Source organism: Mus pahari, chromosome X (assembly GCF_900095145.1).
Source record: "Mus pahari chromosome X, PAHARI_EIJ_v1.1, whole genome shotgun sequence".
NCBI lineage: Eukaryota > Metazoa > Chordata > Mammalia > Rodentia > Muridae > Mus > Mus pahari.
In genome coordinates, this window is record NC_034613.1 from 132,648,805 (window position 1) to 132,666,752 (window position 17,948).

The window sequence follows — 17,948 nt, forward strand, 5'->3', positions numbered from 1 at the left end:
AGAGAGAGAGAGAGAGAGAGAGAGAGAGAGAGAGAGAGAGAGTTTTAATGAAATAGTTTTACAGAGACAGGTTGCAGGTGAAGACAGAACAAGCCAGAGAATGAGAAGGAGCTGGAAGACTAGAACATATTGATAAGTTAATTCGAAGCCAAGCAGAATAATTCAATCAGAAGCTGAAAGAAGTTACTTTGAACCAATCAGTGTGGAGAGGAGATGGAGCCAGAATAACTGAATTGACCAACAAGCCAGAGTTTGGAAAGAGATAGAAAGGGTAAACTTATTCAGCAGTAAATCTCTGAGATGACAATTACTTTTGGAAAATAAGTTACTTTTACAAAAGATGAATGAGAACGAGAGCAAGGGTTTTAGGAGGGTCTGGAGAGAGGAAAGGAATTGGAGAATGATTTACTTATAATATCAGTACATAATAAAATAATTTTAAAATAAAAATATAATTAATGTAAGATTCTCAATAAAGATAAATTTTCAATTGTCAGGAGGGCAGAGCTCATATCACTTTGGCTAACCTTTTATATTTAGCAATGATCCAAGTGGCATTTAATTAGTGACTAAAGTTCAAGAAATCCTACTACTGAAATGTTAAAATAATTATTGAAATAATTCTTTGAATGTATATGGCTTTTATTCCCTCTCTACTAAGAACTGAGATGTTATTTCTAGAACTCATTAAAGTTTGTAACATTCTTGGGTGATGAGGATGTCAAGATACTATCTTCTTTTGTAGATTTGATCACCTTTTCAATTCAACTACATCTTTACAGATCTGTCCAATTTTCATAGAATATTGTTTGTACTTTAAAAGAGCTTTGATTCTTACAAGGTAGAGTGAAAAAAGATATAGACGACCTATATAATTTTAGAGTTAGAATTGGATAAAGATATAGATATTAGTGAAAATAAGGGTATTAATTCCAACAGGTATTGTCAGAGAAAGGTCTGAGAGGGTATTTGAGCAAATAGATGAATGATAAGAAGTCACTCCATGTAATAGTTTAAGAGAAATGTTCTAGCCTAGTGATTCTCCCCTTCCTAATGCTGCAAACTTTTAATTGTTCCTTATGTTGTAGTGACCCCTAACCATAAAATTATCTTTGTTGCTACTTCAAACCTGTGATTTTGCTACTCTCATCAATCATAATATAAGGATAGCTATGTGGCCCCTGTGGGGCTCGTGCCCCACATGTTGAGAACCACTGTTCTATAGTGAGAAATAAGCTGAAAATCTGGAATTATTAAAGTTGTTTATACATAGATAATAATTCAGTAACAGCCTACAATTATCCTCTTTTCTACAATTAACTTTTTGCTGTTTTCTGGTATTTGTTTTATTAAAATAACAGAATATTAAAGACAATATTATTGTGTGTTATTCAGTTGTTATCCTGACCTGAGAGATGAAATGAAGGGACTATAAGTAAATAATAGGAAATGGGACAGATTTCCTTCCTTACTCCAAATCCATATAGCCCATATCTATGTACTGAAACTTGCCCACGGATATCGTAACACACATGTCTATGGCTATATTTTGAAACATACACTACAAGTCATCTAACATATCATTTCTCTCTATAGGGTTTTAGATGACAAATAAGCACATGTCAAATGCCACATACGGGATAGGTACATCTCAATCTTCAGAGGATATTGGAGCAAAATTTTTACTATCACATTTCACAGACAAGGAAGTAAGGCTTACAAAGAAAAAGTAAACCAGGGTTACATAGTAAGAGTGCTGGACATGAACTTATGTCTCTTGGGAACAATATTCTAAATATCCCCCCCCTTTTTTTTTGGTTTTTCAAGACAGGGTTTCTCTGTATAGCCCTGGCTGTCCTGGAACTCACTTTGTAGCCCAGGCTGGCCTCGAACTCAGAAATCCGCCTGCCTCTGCCTCCCAAGTGCTGGGATTAAAGGCGTGCGCCACCACGCCCGGCTCTAAATATCCCTTTTTAATACTTGCATAAATAAATGAAAAATAAGGCCAAACCCCAAAGAAGAAGATAAACAAATAGCTGTGGTTTTCCCATAACTTGCTCTTTTTTTCCTCTCTTACCATTTCACTTACTTTGTTCCTCCTGTTGTATCTACTTCATTCAATTATGCAGCACACTTGATTAACATTTGTTTTTCATCAGGCCCTGTAATACAACACTCAGGATGTGTTATTAACCACATAGTCAATGACATATGTCCTCATGATATTTACAACCAAAGCGAAGGTGCCAGTAACTATATTAAGAGGTATGTCAAACAAACAAACAAACAAACAAACAAAAAAACCTTAAACCCTCTAACTTTTGAAAAACTGTAGATTAGACCTGGGTATAGAAGGAGGGGACTCATGGGTAGCAATAGTAAATTGGGAGATTAGATAACAGGGAATATAATAATTTAGAAGGAAAAAATAAGGAACTTATAGAGTTAGAAAATGTATATATGGAAAAAGAAATTTCCAGGTAAAAGGAACCAAACAAAGGGAATTAGATTGACAGGGCTTTGGCATCTTTAGTGATAAATAAAGAAGTTGGCTGAGTTGAAGCTGTAGGGCAAGAGACATAGAAGCCAATGAAAACTTAAGGGTTCCAAATCTATAATGTTCCATAAAATATTGTAGGGACATTGACATTTGCACTGCATGAAGCTGTAATCCTGTCAGGTTAGAATCCCCAAGAAACAGACAGTGAAACCAAGTTAAGCCTGATGAAATGTCATGAAGAACACCTTCACCTGCACAGGAAGTGTGAGTCAGAATTACACAGGAAGTCAAGCTATAAAAAGACTCATTGACAGCCACAGCCACAGGAAGCTCTTGACTTAGAATGGCCCTTCAAAGTGGAAAGACTCATATACTTTTAAATTCTACACGACTCAGCTATTGGATAAGATATGACCTTGGGTCATGTTGTTCTTTGTAGCTGAGGCAGTGTCTAATAGGTGTCACAGATGTAGTAAAATAGTAAATCCCTCATTGAAGGGGAAATTGGTTGTTGCTTCCCCCCATCTACAGCCATGGCATATTTTGATCAGAGAACTGAATTACATTTTCAAAGTATGTCTTTCCTCTTGTGTAAATGGTATAGTAGAGAAAGTATGGACACAAGACAAGAAGTTAGGGTATTGCCTTTTAAAAATAAATTTAGGGTCCCAACAAAAAAGACTGCCACTCTAAATAAAATATCTCTACAAGGTAAAACTTTGCTTATGATCAGAAAGTTATGCTACTCACAGAAGGCGAACAAACATCAAGCCAGGCATTTTGTTTGGTTTGTATTCTAATGTAGATGTTGACTGTTCCTCCCCTACCCCACCCCATCCCTGCACCCCGTTGGCTAGAGTCTGATCTCACTGTCTTCCATGATTGGCTAGCTTTAAAAGAATCTACACAAAGGAAAGTGGGAAGGAGTCAACCACTTTAGTTACTTAAGTTCTCAGAATACAGCAAGGCCCTTGTGTAAACAAAAGTATTACTAAATATGGAGGGGTTAGATATTTGAGTAAAAGTTTCTCAGGGTGGGCAGGATAAAGAGATTTGCATAAAAGTTTTATTTAAATCCACGGGATTTGTGAGCTCATTTTAGTGAATGTCTGTGCATAAAGGCAAACTAATGCTGTTTTGCAGACCACTGCATCATAAAAAGATAAGGCACCAGTGGTTAGTTATGTAACACGCTATTTCTAGTGAAGGTTGCCCCTGCATAATTCTAGGCTTTCAGAGCCTTTAGCCATCCCAGCCTCCCAAGTCTATTGAAATTGTTGATGCCCATTGATATTTGATTGATTCCATGCGCATTTATTAGTTCATTGTTTGGTGGATATTTGCTGGCACCCAGAGAAGTATTCCTTGGTTATATAGCACATGAAGTGTATGTTGACTTTACATAATTTGCCAAGACCAGCAGACTCAACAGACTAAGTTATTATACCAATTAAAAGCAGGAGTAATTTGAGGAGTAGGAAGGGATTTATTCAAGATGGCTCTATTGAAAGAGAAACAGATAACAGGGTCCAAGTTAATTTAATATGAACTTTAGGCATAGAGGAAGAACTGGGGAAAGAGACAAAAGTGTGCATAATTAAGCAGTACTGGGTGTGGCCTGCTTGATCATTTTCACAGCACCAGTCTTGCAAGGTGATCTAAAACCAACTCATTTCTTGAGGGGATGAAGAACTTCTCTGGAGATGCTAAATTCTGCTCCAGAATACAGCTTTGTACACATGGATAATTGCCTTCCCATGGGTGGAATACTGATCTGCAAGGTTTTATTGCTGCTAAAATCTAGGTTAGGAAAATGACTCAACTTTCTGCCTCCATTCTTGAAGAAGGATGAGATAAATTAGATAGGCAAGGAGAGTCAAGCAGACGTTTGAGTCAAAGGGAAGGAGACACAGAACGAGGGCAGAGATTCCAAGCTCCAGGCTCTTGTGGTCCTTTTACTTTTATTGTAAACCTGCACAAGATGCCAGTGTTGCTTAGCAAAGGCAGCTTCTAAGTACCTGTTATGGAAGAAAGATGATTTTGGGGGGTGGGGGCTGTCTCTTCATGACATGGGTCCTTTGTTCTATCCCATGTTTACTAGTTAACCATTCTTATACTACTTAACTGTTATTTCCCATTCTTAAGTTCCAGAACATTTCCTTCAAAATCCAACTTCCTAGCCTTTTGGCTTTTATCTCTTGCTGGAATGGACTTTCTCATATGGCATGGCTTGGGTACCAACTTGCTTCATTTGTCAAGAAATTTTTCATATTTGAAGGCTACTCAGTATCCTAACTAGGACTGCTGCTCATTCCTTCCTTTGTATTTACATGCCCCTCATTTCTCTGCTATAGCTCTTGTTGATAATTTCTGCTTCTATTCAACCCCCAAGAGATAGCTCATGTGTAATCTCAGTGCTCTCCATATTTTAGATACTTTCCTTCACCAACAAGTTTCCCTCCAAGGCTTTAGAAAGTGTTTTTAAATACCTGGTGTCTGAAAGAGGCAATACTGTCTGTTCCCAGGTCTTCCTCTACAAACAAGAAAATAAAAGAATTTTCCGTAACAGTCCTCAGAAGCACTAGTGATGGAGGTCACTGAATTGTTATACAGTCTCCTAGATAATACTGCTAGTACTTCTGTGAGGTCAGAAGCTTGCCTTACTTATTGTTAGAACATAGCCCTGTAACTTTAGCCTTGATCCCATAGCCTGAGTCAGGCCCCATCTCCCCATACAGTCTAAAAAGTAGTGCACACTATGGTCTGACAGTTCTTAAATTAAAAACTGCCTGGATCCTGAATACGCCTTGTTATGCATACTGTGCTGAACTAAATCATGTGACATAAAATTTCCTGCTGCTCTTAGTGTTTATAAAATATTTGACCTCTCCTTTTTAAAAGAGACTGGTCCAAGACTCCTCAGGGAGACTTGTTAGGAACTTGGTCCTAAGATGAAGGCTGTTCTCTGAAGGTGCTCCTCAAGTCACTCCCAGCATCTTTCTCTTGGTGCTATCTCTCTCCCTCTCTCTGTCTCTATTATTCTCATTCTTAATGCTCATTTCTGGGCTTTATATGGAATTCTCTCCTCTTTAAGGCTACATTGTGTTTAGGTATCTTAATACATTATATTGTTTATAATATTTCCCCCGACCGCTGCACCTCAAGGTAATTCAGTTTAGGGGTCATGATTAGGTTCATTTTCGCTGCCAATTAAATAATTAAACACCAGAAAAAACTTGATTATCACAGGTAGCATCAGAGAAATCTCAAACACCACAAATAGGAGTAGAGAAAATGAGCAGATGAAGAAAGGCATTCATTGGAGGTGAAGAAACACAAACATACAGCAGACACACAGAGAAGCCAGAAACAATCTCTCTCTCCCTCTTTTCCTTCCTCCTTCCCTCCTTCCCTCTCTTACTTACTTTTTCGCTCTCTTTTTCTTTTTTGTCTCTGAAGAGTTTTCCTCCCCCGGTTTAGGATTGGTCAGTTTGAAGAAAAGATAGGATTGTTAATTGGATCACAACGGTATTGTAGCATGTCCTAATCAGGCCCTGAACTCATTGGGCACTACAATCCATCAACAAGGAGCCTGCTGGCATGAGACAGAAGCCTATAAGACCTTTCTTTGTTTTAAGCTGCTAGGTGTTTGTCTTAAGTCATTGGGTGAGGAAAAAACTGGCCATCTTAGAAATTTGCCACCTTTATTCTCTAGTCCTGGCCTCCCTCCCTGCTCTGTCTGCCTAACTCCTGGTCTCTCATAGGCCGACTGTGGCCATGAGTCCCTTTCATTGCAATAAACATCATTTCTGGACTTATGTGTCAACTTTCCTTTGCAGACCAACCATTGCAGGCTGCTTTCATTCTTTTTTTAAAAACACATTTCTTATAAGAAAAAAAAAAAAAACCTGAGACAGGAAGTGTGTGGTTTCCCAGGTCCTCTAGCAGTGAGGCTAGGGCGCTCTATTCATCACTTCATGACTACAGACTAGATATCCCAAATCAAGGATGCCCTCAGAGAAGGGGTTCATACATACATGGAGTCTTGATGTGAGGATGTAGTTATAATGCTGAGATATTCATGATGCTGTCCATTTACCATAAGAGGACGTGACTAATATAGCAAGGCTTCCTTTGGAGTCAGATATCTCTCTCTGGTCAGCCTCAGAAAATAAAGATGCTTGCTTACCTGTTCCTGATATTTACCTTTAGAATAAATGAATGGAGAATAGAAGATCATATCTAGGTAGGTTTCTTGCTTTGCTGCTATTACATATTGCTTGCAAGACAGGGAATATCAATTAACTTCTACTTGTTCCTGTGAATTCTTTCTTCATTTACATTTCAAATGCTATCCCAAAAGTCCCCTATACCCTACCCCATCCCGCTCTGCTCCCTTACCCACCCACTCCCACTTCTTGGTCCTGGTATTCCCTTGTATGGGACATATAAAGTTTGCAAGACCAAGGGGCCTCTCTTCCCAAAGATGGCCAACTAGGCCATCTTTTGCTACTTATGCAGCTAGAGCCACTAACTCTGGGGGTACTGGTTAGTTCATATTGCTGTTCCACCTAGAGGGTTGCAGACCCCTTCAGCTCCTTGGGTACTTTCTCTAGCTCCTCCATTGGGGGCCCTGTGTTCCATCTTATAAATGACTGTGAGCATCCACTTCTGTATTTGTCAGGCACTGGCAAAGTCTCACGGGAGACAGCTATATCAGGGTCCTTTCAGCAAAATCTTGCAGGTGTATGCAATAGTGTCTGGGTTTGGTGGCTGATTACGGGATGGGTCCCCGGGTAGGGCAGTCTCTGGTTGGTCCATCCTTTTGTCTTAGCTCCAAACTTTGTTTAAATGTGCCTTAAATGTTGTAGTACTGATACCAAACTTCTCTTTAAAGTAGTTGTCTAGCTGTAGGTGAATCGGAGAAAACCTCTTATCTGAAGGGCTTCACAGGCCTTGGTGAGGATCTAAGCAGAGCAAGAATGTGAAAAATGCTGGTGTGGTTGTCAGCATGGTAGGCGCTCAGAAACTGTTTTTGCTTAGAATGCACTGTCTAGTCGTTTGGGCCCATAAGGTGACTAAAAGCCAGGCATGCCTGCTCTCATTGTCTATCACCTTATTGTCAGCTTTTACAGTGTCCCGTTCCAGACCCTTAAGATACCTCAAGATCTGTTGTCATTGTCATAAACCCATGGTGCCCCTTTGATTTCAGGATAAATAAACAGTCTTATGATAAGGGACAAAAGGACCCTAAGCAATGGGGAATCTCACAAGACAAGCCATCTCCCAAACGAATGCAGCCATCTGTGATGGTGAGATTGCACTTAAAAACCGGATAATTATTTCGTGGAAACTAGGCTGCTTCCTTGGGCATTAAAGGCCTCTTTGAACCATCTTGCAAAACCAGAACTGAGATAATGATCAACCAGATCATACTTTGACCAAGGCTGCTTGCTTTCCACCCCCAATTCTCCCTCTCTTTTAAACCTAAGGTTTCTGCCAGTGCCCAAATACAGATGGACATGGTGGTAACTGGAGCTCTTTCTTTGTACCTTGCACTGTGGCTATGTTGTTTAAGTCCTCTTCCTCCAACTTTTCAGCATTATTTGAATGGTGTACTGGGTAACAGCCTATTTGTTGGAACACTCGACGCCAGGGCTTTTGCACCTCCAAACTCCAGTCATATTAATATTCCTGTGCCATGTATAGGAGCAACATGAAGTGAGCAGATGGGTCTATCTGTCCATAGCAATTTTAAGTAGATACTGGAAATGTGATCAATGTATCCTAGGAATGCGTTTCTAATATTATCTGCCTTAGAACTCTGTGCAGGTAACCAGACAAAGCAATTTAATTAATTATACTTGACAATAGTGGGGGAACTTTAGACAAATATTCAGAAAATAATTTCCTGTTCAGTATTGCTGAAAGAGAAGTGAGAGCAAGGGCCCATATAAATCCAAAGGCCCGGAATAGACTAGGCAGTTTAATACATGCTTCCAAATGTTCTCACTGAACGCTAACACAATTCTTTTGTTTCCAAGAAAAAGAGGGAGTCAAATCAATTAATTATTTACAGTTTCACTCCTGCTGAATTATACTTTGCCGTTTACAAGGCCCCTAGCTGAAAAAGCACAGTAATATAAAAGAAATGTTGTCTCGGGTGCTGGTTGTTTGTTTTGGTTGGTTGGTTTCTGTATTTTTCTTTGTTCTCTCCTCTTCACTTTGTTTCCTTTTGATTTCCTTTTCTATAACACATAGTCCTTTCATGTAGCCCAGACTGTCCTCATCCTCCAGCCTCGGTAGGACTAGAATTACTACCATGCATCATGATGCCTGTCTGTTTTCTGCATTTAACTCTTTAATGTGGTGTTTCTCCCCCCCCCTCTCTCTCTCTCTCTCTCTCTGTGTGTGTGTGTGTGTGTGTGTGTGTGTGTGTGTGTGTGTGTGTGTGTGTAGAAAGGAGCTAACTGGAGATAACTTCTCACTGAATGAATCACTATGGTCCAAGGGGTCTTAGCAATTGGAAATTTCTAACTGCCAGATTGATAGATCTTGACAGAAAAAAAATTAGTGATGAATGTATGCTAAGATCTTTTGACAACCAACAAAAAACAAAAAAAAATAAAGCAAATAAACAAAAAATTAAATTTTCTACAAGAGATAATTTTGCTCCTCTTTCTTCTGATGGAGTTAATTCTTGTAAAATCATCTCTTATGGGAAGAATTGTCCTCCGTAGATGATTGCTATGAGGCCAAGCTATCTATTTCATCCTAAAAGTGAGTGCAAGGTCAGAAGCAAGAAGGAAAATGCTACCCTGAGTACAAGGAAAACTAGCCCTTTACGCGGATCTGTCCTGTAGTCTTTTCATCAGGACTGTTTTCCTCTCTTCCTGCTGGCAGCTTGTTTTGCACCCCCTGGACATGCTCACAGCATTGCCACCACTTTCCACAATGTGAAGATCAAGCTAAGGTTTTCATTAACCATAAACTGGAAGGAATTTTTCAGCCTCATTCATATTCAGTATAAGGCTTGCCCCCTGTGTCCTTATTTCATATTTAAAAATTAAACTTGCCATATTCCCTGTGAGGGAATGTATGCTGTTTTGATTTGTTGTAGCTTTATGATTTGAACAAGACAATCACACCAGAGTCAATATGCACCCTACATTACAAGCAGGTAATTTAGATGAAATCTATCAATACTCTAATCAAGATGAGGCAATGACAACTCCAATACAATTCCTAGGCATCAAATGATCATAAACTCTATAGGTCTAGTCTCAGACATTGTGTATGTACATGTGTGTGTAAACACAGAAAGGAAAATCATATTCACATGTTTGTTTATACACAGAAATTAAACAAATCAAATCATACTATATATCTTCTTATAAACTTGTTCTTTTCAAAGCAATTTTGACATTTGTAATTATTAATGCTGTTTTCTCTTTATACAACATTTCAATGTATGGGAACAACAATTTATTTCTCAAATTCTTACTGATAAATTTGAACAGCTTCCAAAATCAGATTATCAGAACACTAAAACTGGTCACACATGTAACAGTATATCTGTATATTTCTATTGGAATGTTCATTCAGTGACTTATTAACTCAAATCTCTATTTCTTATCTTTCTGTGGGCCCTTTGATTTTTAGACTGAGTTTAAGATTGTGGGAGATAAACATTGGAACTCAAAAGTCTTTGATGTGGTCCCAGTTTCACTGTATTTGAAAGACTGGTTGTAGTCCCTGTGGAAACAGTGTACTATTCTCGCATTTATTATTGATGGTTTGAGTTTCAGAATATTTTGTTGTTAAGTTTGTAGAGAAACTGTTTTAAATGAACAAAACACACTTTACAGACGTAATAGTTTTTTCTTCCTGTGAGTATGGACTGGCAATTTCAAAATGATGACAGTAACTAACTGCTTCCTGGAACAGAGAATCCGACGTCTTTTTAGCAAGAATTTCTTTGGCTTGTAAACCAATTTTAGCAAGAATATGCTAATTTCTTCCATGATATTTTTCTTTCCCATTAAGTACAAGATATCACTTGCTTATCATAAAACATAATTGCTTATGTACTATGTTTTATTTTTCTAGCTTATTCAGACTGTCATTTCCTGACTGTCATTTCCTATCAGTCAATAGAATAGTGACTTATAGAATTATTTGATTTGATCTCTTGTTTTGAGGCCAGCATTTTAATTTCCCAGGATTAGAATGGAATAAATACTTTTTTGCTTTTCTTGTTTATTTATTTATTTATCTATTTATTTATTTATTTATTTAAACAGGGTTTCTCTGTGTAGCCCTGGCTGTTCTGGACTTGACTCTGTAGCCCATGCTGGCCTCACACTCAGAGATCCATCTGTCTCTGCTTCCCAAGTGCTGAGATTAAAAGCATGAGCCACCACTACCAGGCACATGCATACATCTTTATGAGTTAGAATGTTTTAATCATTTTAACTCAAGCAGAACTACATATTTTAGCCTTGTGAAAGGTAAACATATCTTTTCAGCAGTCACCTAGCTCTCTGTCAGACATGGTTGCTGCAAGGACAAAGGAAAGTATCTGCAGTGCTAGACCTTGGATAACAAATTGCCTCATGAAAAGCTGGTTACCTAGAAGATAGTGTCCATATATTTGGATTTTTGTATGCCACCTAGGAACCACCATTCATATTTAGTGTAATAATTTCACAGGCTTATCCAACATTTCTAAAACTAGGGTGTTGTTCGTGGTGTGACTTCATTTTTCTTTATTTTCAAGGAAGCTGAATGATCTTTGAAACAGTTTGGAAGAAAAGATGTGAAATTATAAGTTCATAAAGTCGGGGATCTATTTCACACTGGGATGAACACTTGAGATTCCTAATCATTAATATGTTATTATTGCCTGGCTCTCTGAAATGTTTTGTTCCACTGTAAAAAAATGATATTTTAGATTATCCATTTGCACCATTTTCCAAATATTAACCAAGTACTTCAAGATAAAAGGAGGCAAATATGAGAGATCACAGTATACTCTTTTACAAGGGCTGTGCAGATAGGAGTTACCCACAGTTATTTGAGTCTCTGCTTTCCACCTGAGTTTCTCATTTGAAAAGTATTGTATTCCAAATACCTTATCAAAGTTTGACCAATTTTGAGTCTCAAGTTATGCTTTCTGTGCACCTTGGTATTTTTTTCACCAAAATTAACATCACATTCTTGGCAATCTGAGAGATATATGCTTATAATTTTTATTCTATACGTACCAATGGTCAATGCTGATTGGCCAGTCTACAAAAGGCTTTCATTCCTGGGGTCATCTTTGTTCTGAAATGTTTAGATTACAACTCAAACTTTACCTTGTAACCTCTATAAATAATCCTTTCCACCACTGCTTCTTCTTCATCCCTATCTGCATTCACACATCACTAAGCCTCCACATATATCTCACTGGAGAGAAGACCAGTATATATCAGCCTATGTGCACATGCTGTGGCCCAGACAATCCGTGTGTGTCTTTGTCCCACATTTATCCTTTCCTGGTTAATTTAACACACACACACACACACACACACACACACACACACACACACACGCACGCGCACCACTACAGCATTCCTACTGTGGTTAAAGGTCATTCATTTATAGTCAGTAAGATACCAGTTGCCCTTGAAAAGTAGAAAGGTGAAAGGACAGTTCTAGAGACTGTGCTAATAGTTAAGAGATTCCTGGGATCCCAAGTTGGAAAAAAAGGGAACTCTTAGATACCACAACCCAAGTCGGTTTGTTAGTCCTTTCTCTTCTTCTCTCTCCTGACTTCTATTCTACTGGTTGTAAGGCAGTTTGTTAAATCCATCTAGAGTAGGAACATCTTTAAAATATCCACTTATGGCTGTATATGGTGGTACACACACTTAATGCCAGCATCTGGAAGGCAGCCTGGGTCATATGGTGAGACCCTATCTTAAAAAATCCACTGATAGCCTGGGTCCTGTCCTTTGACAAGTGCTCTTTTACAGCCACACTGCATCTGGCTTCTTATCACCAAGAGGCTTTATCACCCTCAAATCTCAGTGTTCACCCAAATTCAGATTCCCTGTTGAAGTGGTCTGGCTTCTCCCAGTCAAACATCATTACATTCTCAGACTTGTTGGCTCAGCCAGGCATATGGAAGAGACTATGTAAAGATAAGACCTACTAAGCTCCCCGGGGAGGTTGGGGATACAGCAACCAGAGAAAATTAGCTGGCTTCTGCAAATTTTGTAGAAGAAAGGCACATTTAAAGGGCATATCTTATTAGTCCAAACAATACCCAGATATTTTTTGACCTACAGTATAGCTTTGGTTCCCAGGATGAATAGGGTGATATACTGTATCTATTGGCTGGGGCAGTTCATGCTGGGTTAGAGACACAGCTCTATACTACTGGGTATAGCAACATGAGTTATATTCCAACATCCCTGCTTAAGTGAAGATAGATTCTTGCACTAATTGCAAAAAAAGGTAATTTGAGTATGAGCCAATATTAAGCTGAGCTGGAGTTTCTTACAGTGGGTTTTAGACACAGATTTGAGCACTAGAAGAGGGGGAATTACTAGAAAGAAAAGAAAATAGGAGAAAAGAATAAGACATACATACCAAAGTATGGGTGTGGGTTTCTCAAAGAAAAAATGTCACACATTATTATCTTTGCAGTTGTCACATATGTGCTTTTTGTGAGGTCTGGAGTGTTATCTTCAAAGCATTACTAGGGAAGTTATCTGAGATTGTCTGGAAGATCCTGAGATGCACAGGATAGGATTTTAGCTGATAAGGCAAAACATTAGATCATAGGAATGTGGGGTATTGGGAAATCTTGCAGGCATGCCTAACTTTTTAACACTGTGAAAATAATGGTTGTCTTTTGAAATGTTCACTCTTAAGAACTTCACAAAGAAATAATAAAAGTAAATAAGTTTTTTTAAAAAAAATCTATAAAAGTCCTCTTTGTCCCACTATTCTTATTCTGGGTCCCAAGTGTGCTCAATGCTTTGTTTTGTGTCTTATTTCCTGGAAAGACCTTGGATGAAGTATGATCTAGAAATCTATTGAATATGGCATACATGTCTGCCTCTAGTCATGTTTCTACTTTCCTTGGACGGTGACTACGTCTTATACATGTGAAAGTTTTACTGAAGAATTAGGAGGGGTGTCACAGAAGGATAACATCACTAGAAGAGACAAACTGGGAAATGAATCTTGTAGAGCAGAGTCTGTTTTAAAATAGAAACCAAATAATTTTTACATTAATTTAAAGGAAAAATGATAGGAATATCACTGCTGAAATGGCATCACTTTCTCTTACCTGAGTGTCACTCTGATTTGCACAGAGTCTGTGAAGCACCAGCAACAGGTTTTGTTAGTACAGAGAAGCATGGTGTATACTTAGATATTGCTTACTAATCACGAGAGTGGAAAGAATACAAGCAGAATGTGGCTAGAAATGAGTATGAGAGAAATAGAGAAGAAAGAGAATGCTATATCAAAGGAGGATGAAACCAAGGAAGAATACAGAAAAATCATACAATGAAGTAGATCAGAAAATTCCTCAGATAAGAAATAGAAATCTTAACATGAAAGGTATTTGGAAACTCAACTGTGGATAAAAAGGAAAAAACTTTCCATAATATTATTGTCAAGATGCTGAAAGTACATAACAAGGGAATGATTAAAATGTTTAAGGCAAGCTTCACCAACAGGATATAAGAGATGGAAGAGAGGATCCTAGACATTGAAGAGATGATAGAAGAAATGGATATATTGGTTAAAGAAAATGTTAAATCTAAAAACTTCTGACACAAAGAATCCAGGAAATATCGGACACTATGAGAAAAACAAATCTAAGAATCGTGGTAATAAAGGAAGGAAAAGATTACCAAATCAAAGATCCAGAAGATATTTTTTAACACAATCATAGAAGAAAAATTCTTTAACCTAAAGAAAGAGATACCTATCAAGGTACAAGAATCCTACAGAACACCAAATAGACTGGACCGGAAAGGAAAGTCCCCTGGGCACATAATAATCAAAGCATTAAATGTACAGAACAAATAAAGAATATTAAAAGCTACGGGGGGGGGGGAAGTCCAAGTAACATATAATTAGAATTATACCTGACTTCTAAATGGAGACTCTAAAAGCCAGAAGGGCATGTACAGATGTGTTGCAGACTCTAAGAGACTATAGATGCCAACCCACACTACTGTGTCAGGTAAAACTTTCAATCTCCATAGACAGAGAATATAAGACATCTCATGATAAAACCAAATTTAAGAAATATCAATCTCAGAGAGAGAGAGAGAGAGAGAGAGAGAGAGAGACAGAGACAGAGACAGAGACAGAGACAGAGACAGAGACAGACAGAGAGACAGAGAGAGAGAGCGCATCACCACCACCAAAAAACAATAAATACTGCTCATTCTTGTCTCTCAACAGCAATGGTCTCAACTTCTCAACTCTCCAATATAAAGACAGAGACTAACAGACTGGATGGGAAAACAGAATCTTAGGATCCATTCTTTAGCTGATTCCAAGAAACACATCTGATCACAAAGAATAGGTATCCCCTCAGAGAAAAGGGATGGAAAAAGGTATTCCAATTATATATGCTGAAAAAACAAGCTACTGTAGGCATTTTAATATCTGACAGAATAGACTTGATACTAACACTCATCAGAAGAGATAAAGAAGGACACTATATACTCAAAGGACAATCTACCAAGAGGACATTGCAATTTTTAACCATCTCTTCATTAACTACAAGGGCACCCAAGTTTTTAAAAGAAACACTATTACAGTGTGACTTACACACTGACCCTCACACACAGTTAGTGGGAGACTTCAAGAGCCCACTCTCAGAAATAGATAGGTCATCCAGACAGAACCTAAACAGTTAGCTAAAAGCTGTCATAGAACAAGTGGACCTAATAGATATTTATAGAATATTCACCAAAACAGAAAAAAAAAACACTTTCTTAGCACATTATGGAACTTTCTTCAAAATTGGCTCAGACACAATGCAAGTCTCAAAAGATATAAGAAAATTGAAATAACACTTTACATCCTATCAGACCACTACAGATTAAAGCTGGATATCAACAACAGAAATCTTACAAACTCATCGAAACTGAACAAATCTCTACAGAATGAAAAATGTTTCAAGACAAAAATCATAAAAGTAAAGACTTTCTAGAATTGAATGAATATGAATACAGAATATCCCTAAACTTATGGGACACAATGAAAGCAGTTCTAAGAGGCAACTTCATAGCATTAAGTGCCTATATTAAAAATCAGAGTGATCTCATACTGGCAACTTAATAGCACACTTGAAAGCTCTAGAACAATAAGAAGAAATTAAACACAAATGGAGTACATAATCAAACTCATAATCAATAAAATAGAAATAAAGACAGTAATAAAAGAATCAATGAAAAAAAGAGTTGGTTCATTGAGAAAATCAGTAAAATCAACAAAACCCTATCCAAATTAACTAAAAGAGAGACTATCCAAATGAATAAAGTCAAATCAAAAAGGAGAACATAATGACAGGCACTGAGGGCATGGATTAAAAACCTGTATTTCACCAAATTGGAAAATCTAAAAGAAGTTACTACTTGCCAAAGTTAAATCAAAATCAGATAAACAATTTAAACAGACCTACAACCTATTGAGAACCAGAAGTGGGCATTAAAAGTCTCCCAACAACAACATAAAAGCCTAGGGCCAGATAGTTTTGGCACATAATTCTACCACATGTTCAAAGAAGAGTTAATGTTATTAGTCTTCAAAGTATGCCACAAAATAGAAACAGTAGGAACATTGCCAATTCACTTTTTTGAGGCCACCTGACACACAAACCACACAAAGACTCAACAAAGAAAGGGAACTAGAGACAATTTACCTTATGAACTTAGATAGGTAAATATTCAATAAAATATTTGCAAACTGAATCTAAGAACACATTAAAAAAAGATCACCCACTATGATCAAATAGGTTTCATCCCTGGAATATCAGGTTGGTTCAACATATGTAAATTGACAAATGTTACCTACTACAGAAACAAACTGAGGTAGGTTTCCTGTATGTAGCATAATGTAGGGTGCTGTTTATGTAACCAGTCTGTTAGTCTATGTCTTTTTTTTTTATTGTGGAACTGAGTCCAAAGATATTAAGAGATATTAAGGAAAAGTCATTGTTTCTTTCTGTTATTTTTGTTGTTAGAATTCTCTTCATGTGGGATTATTGAAAGATTACTTTCTTGCCTTTTCTAGAGTGTAATTTCTCTCCTTGTGTTGGAGTTACCCCTTTATTATCCTTTGAAGGGTAGATTTGTGGAAAGATATTGTGTAAATTTGGGTTTGTCATGGAATACCTTGGTTTTACCATCTATGGTAATTGAGAGTTTTGCTGGATATAGTAGCCAGGGCTTGCATTTGTGTTCTCTTAGGGTCTGTATAACATCTGTTCAGGATCTTCTGGCTTTCATAGACTCAGGGTTGAAGTCAGGTGTAATTCTGGTAGGTGTGCCTTCATATGTTACTTGACCTTTTTAGAAATATGGAATGCTTCACAAATTTGCATATCATCATTGCATAGGGGCCATGCTAATCTCTGTATCTTCCAATTTTAGTGAGCACAGTGGGGGGCTTTAAAATCTGAAAACCGCAAATGGAATTTACTCAGGTACACAGGCCAAATTGGTGGTGCTAGGTAACACATTAATGTCAAAGGAATGTCATCATTGTATAAAGGTCCAGAAAGGAATGTCCTCATTGTGAAGGGAAAGGAATGCCCGCATTGTAAAAGGAAAGGAATGCCTTCATTGTAAAGGGAAAGGAATGCCCTCATTGTAAAATTGTCTGAACAAGATAGTGGAAGAAGCAAAAGAGTGTGAGATAATGGCCCAGGGACAGGATTCCAGGGGCTGCTGGGCCCCAACATATAGGAGACCAGAAGATCATGTGTGTATCCCAGGCATTGAAACAAGAAGCTGTAGCATTGAAGTTGCCTTGGAGATCCCAAGATGTTTGAGATGCCAGAGCCATGGCCTATCTGCTGAGGAAATCTACTAACAGAGTGGACTTAGCCCAGGAAGGAGAAGTTTGTTGCAGTCAACTAAGATGAAAAAGGAATTGGACATCTGAAGACCTCCTTGACATCAGAAATGGACATGCGGATTTTGGAGTTTGCTCAGCTTTGGTGATTTCCTGTCTTGCTTTGGGGATTACAGTTAATTGATTGGATGAATCTCAGAAAAGACTTTGAATTTTGAACTTTTTTTTTCATGGTTTATTTATTATTATTATTATTATTATTATTATTATTATTATTATTATTGGGTTTTTTTTTTGAGACAGGGTTTCTCTGTATAGCCCTGGCTGTCCTGGGACTCACTTTGTAGACCAG

The 17,948-nt window shown here is 37.7% G+C and overlaps 1 pseudogene; it reads right to left on the reverse strand.

Moving 5' to 3' along the window:
- Window positions 1-17,093: 17,093 nt before the first annotated feature.
- On the reverse strand, window positions 17,094-17,190 carry LOC115063172 (annotated as a pseudogene).
- Window positions 17,191-17,948: the final 758 nt, after the last annotated feature.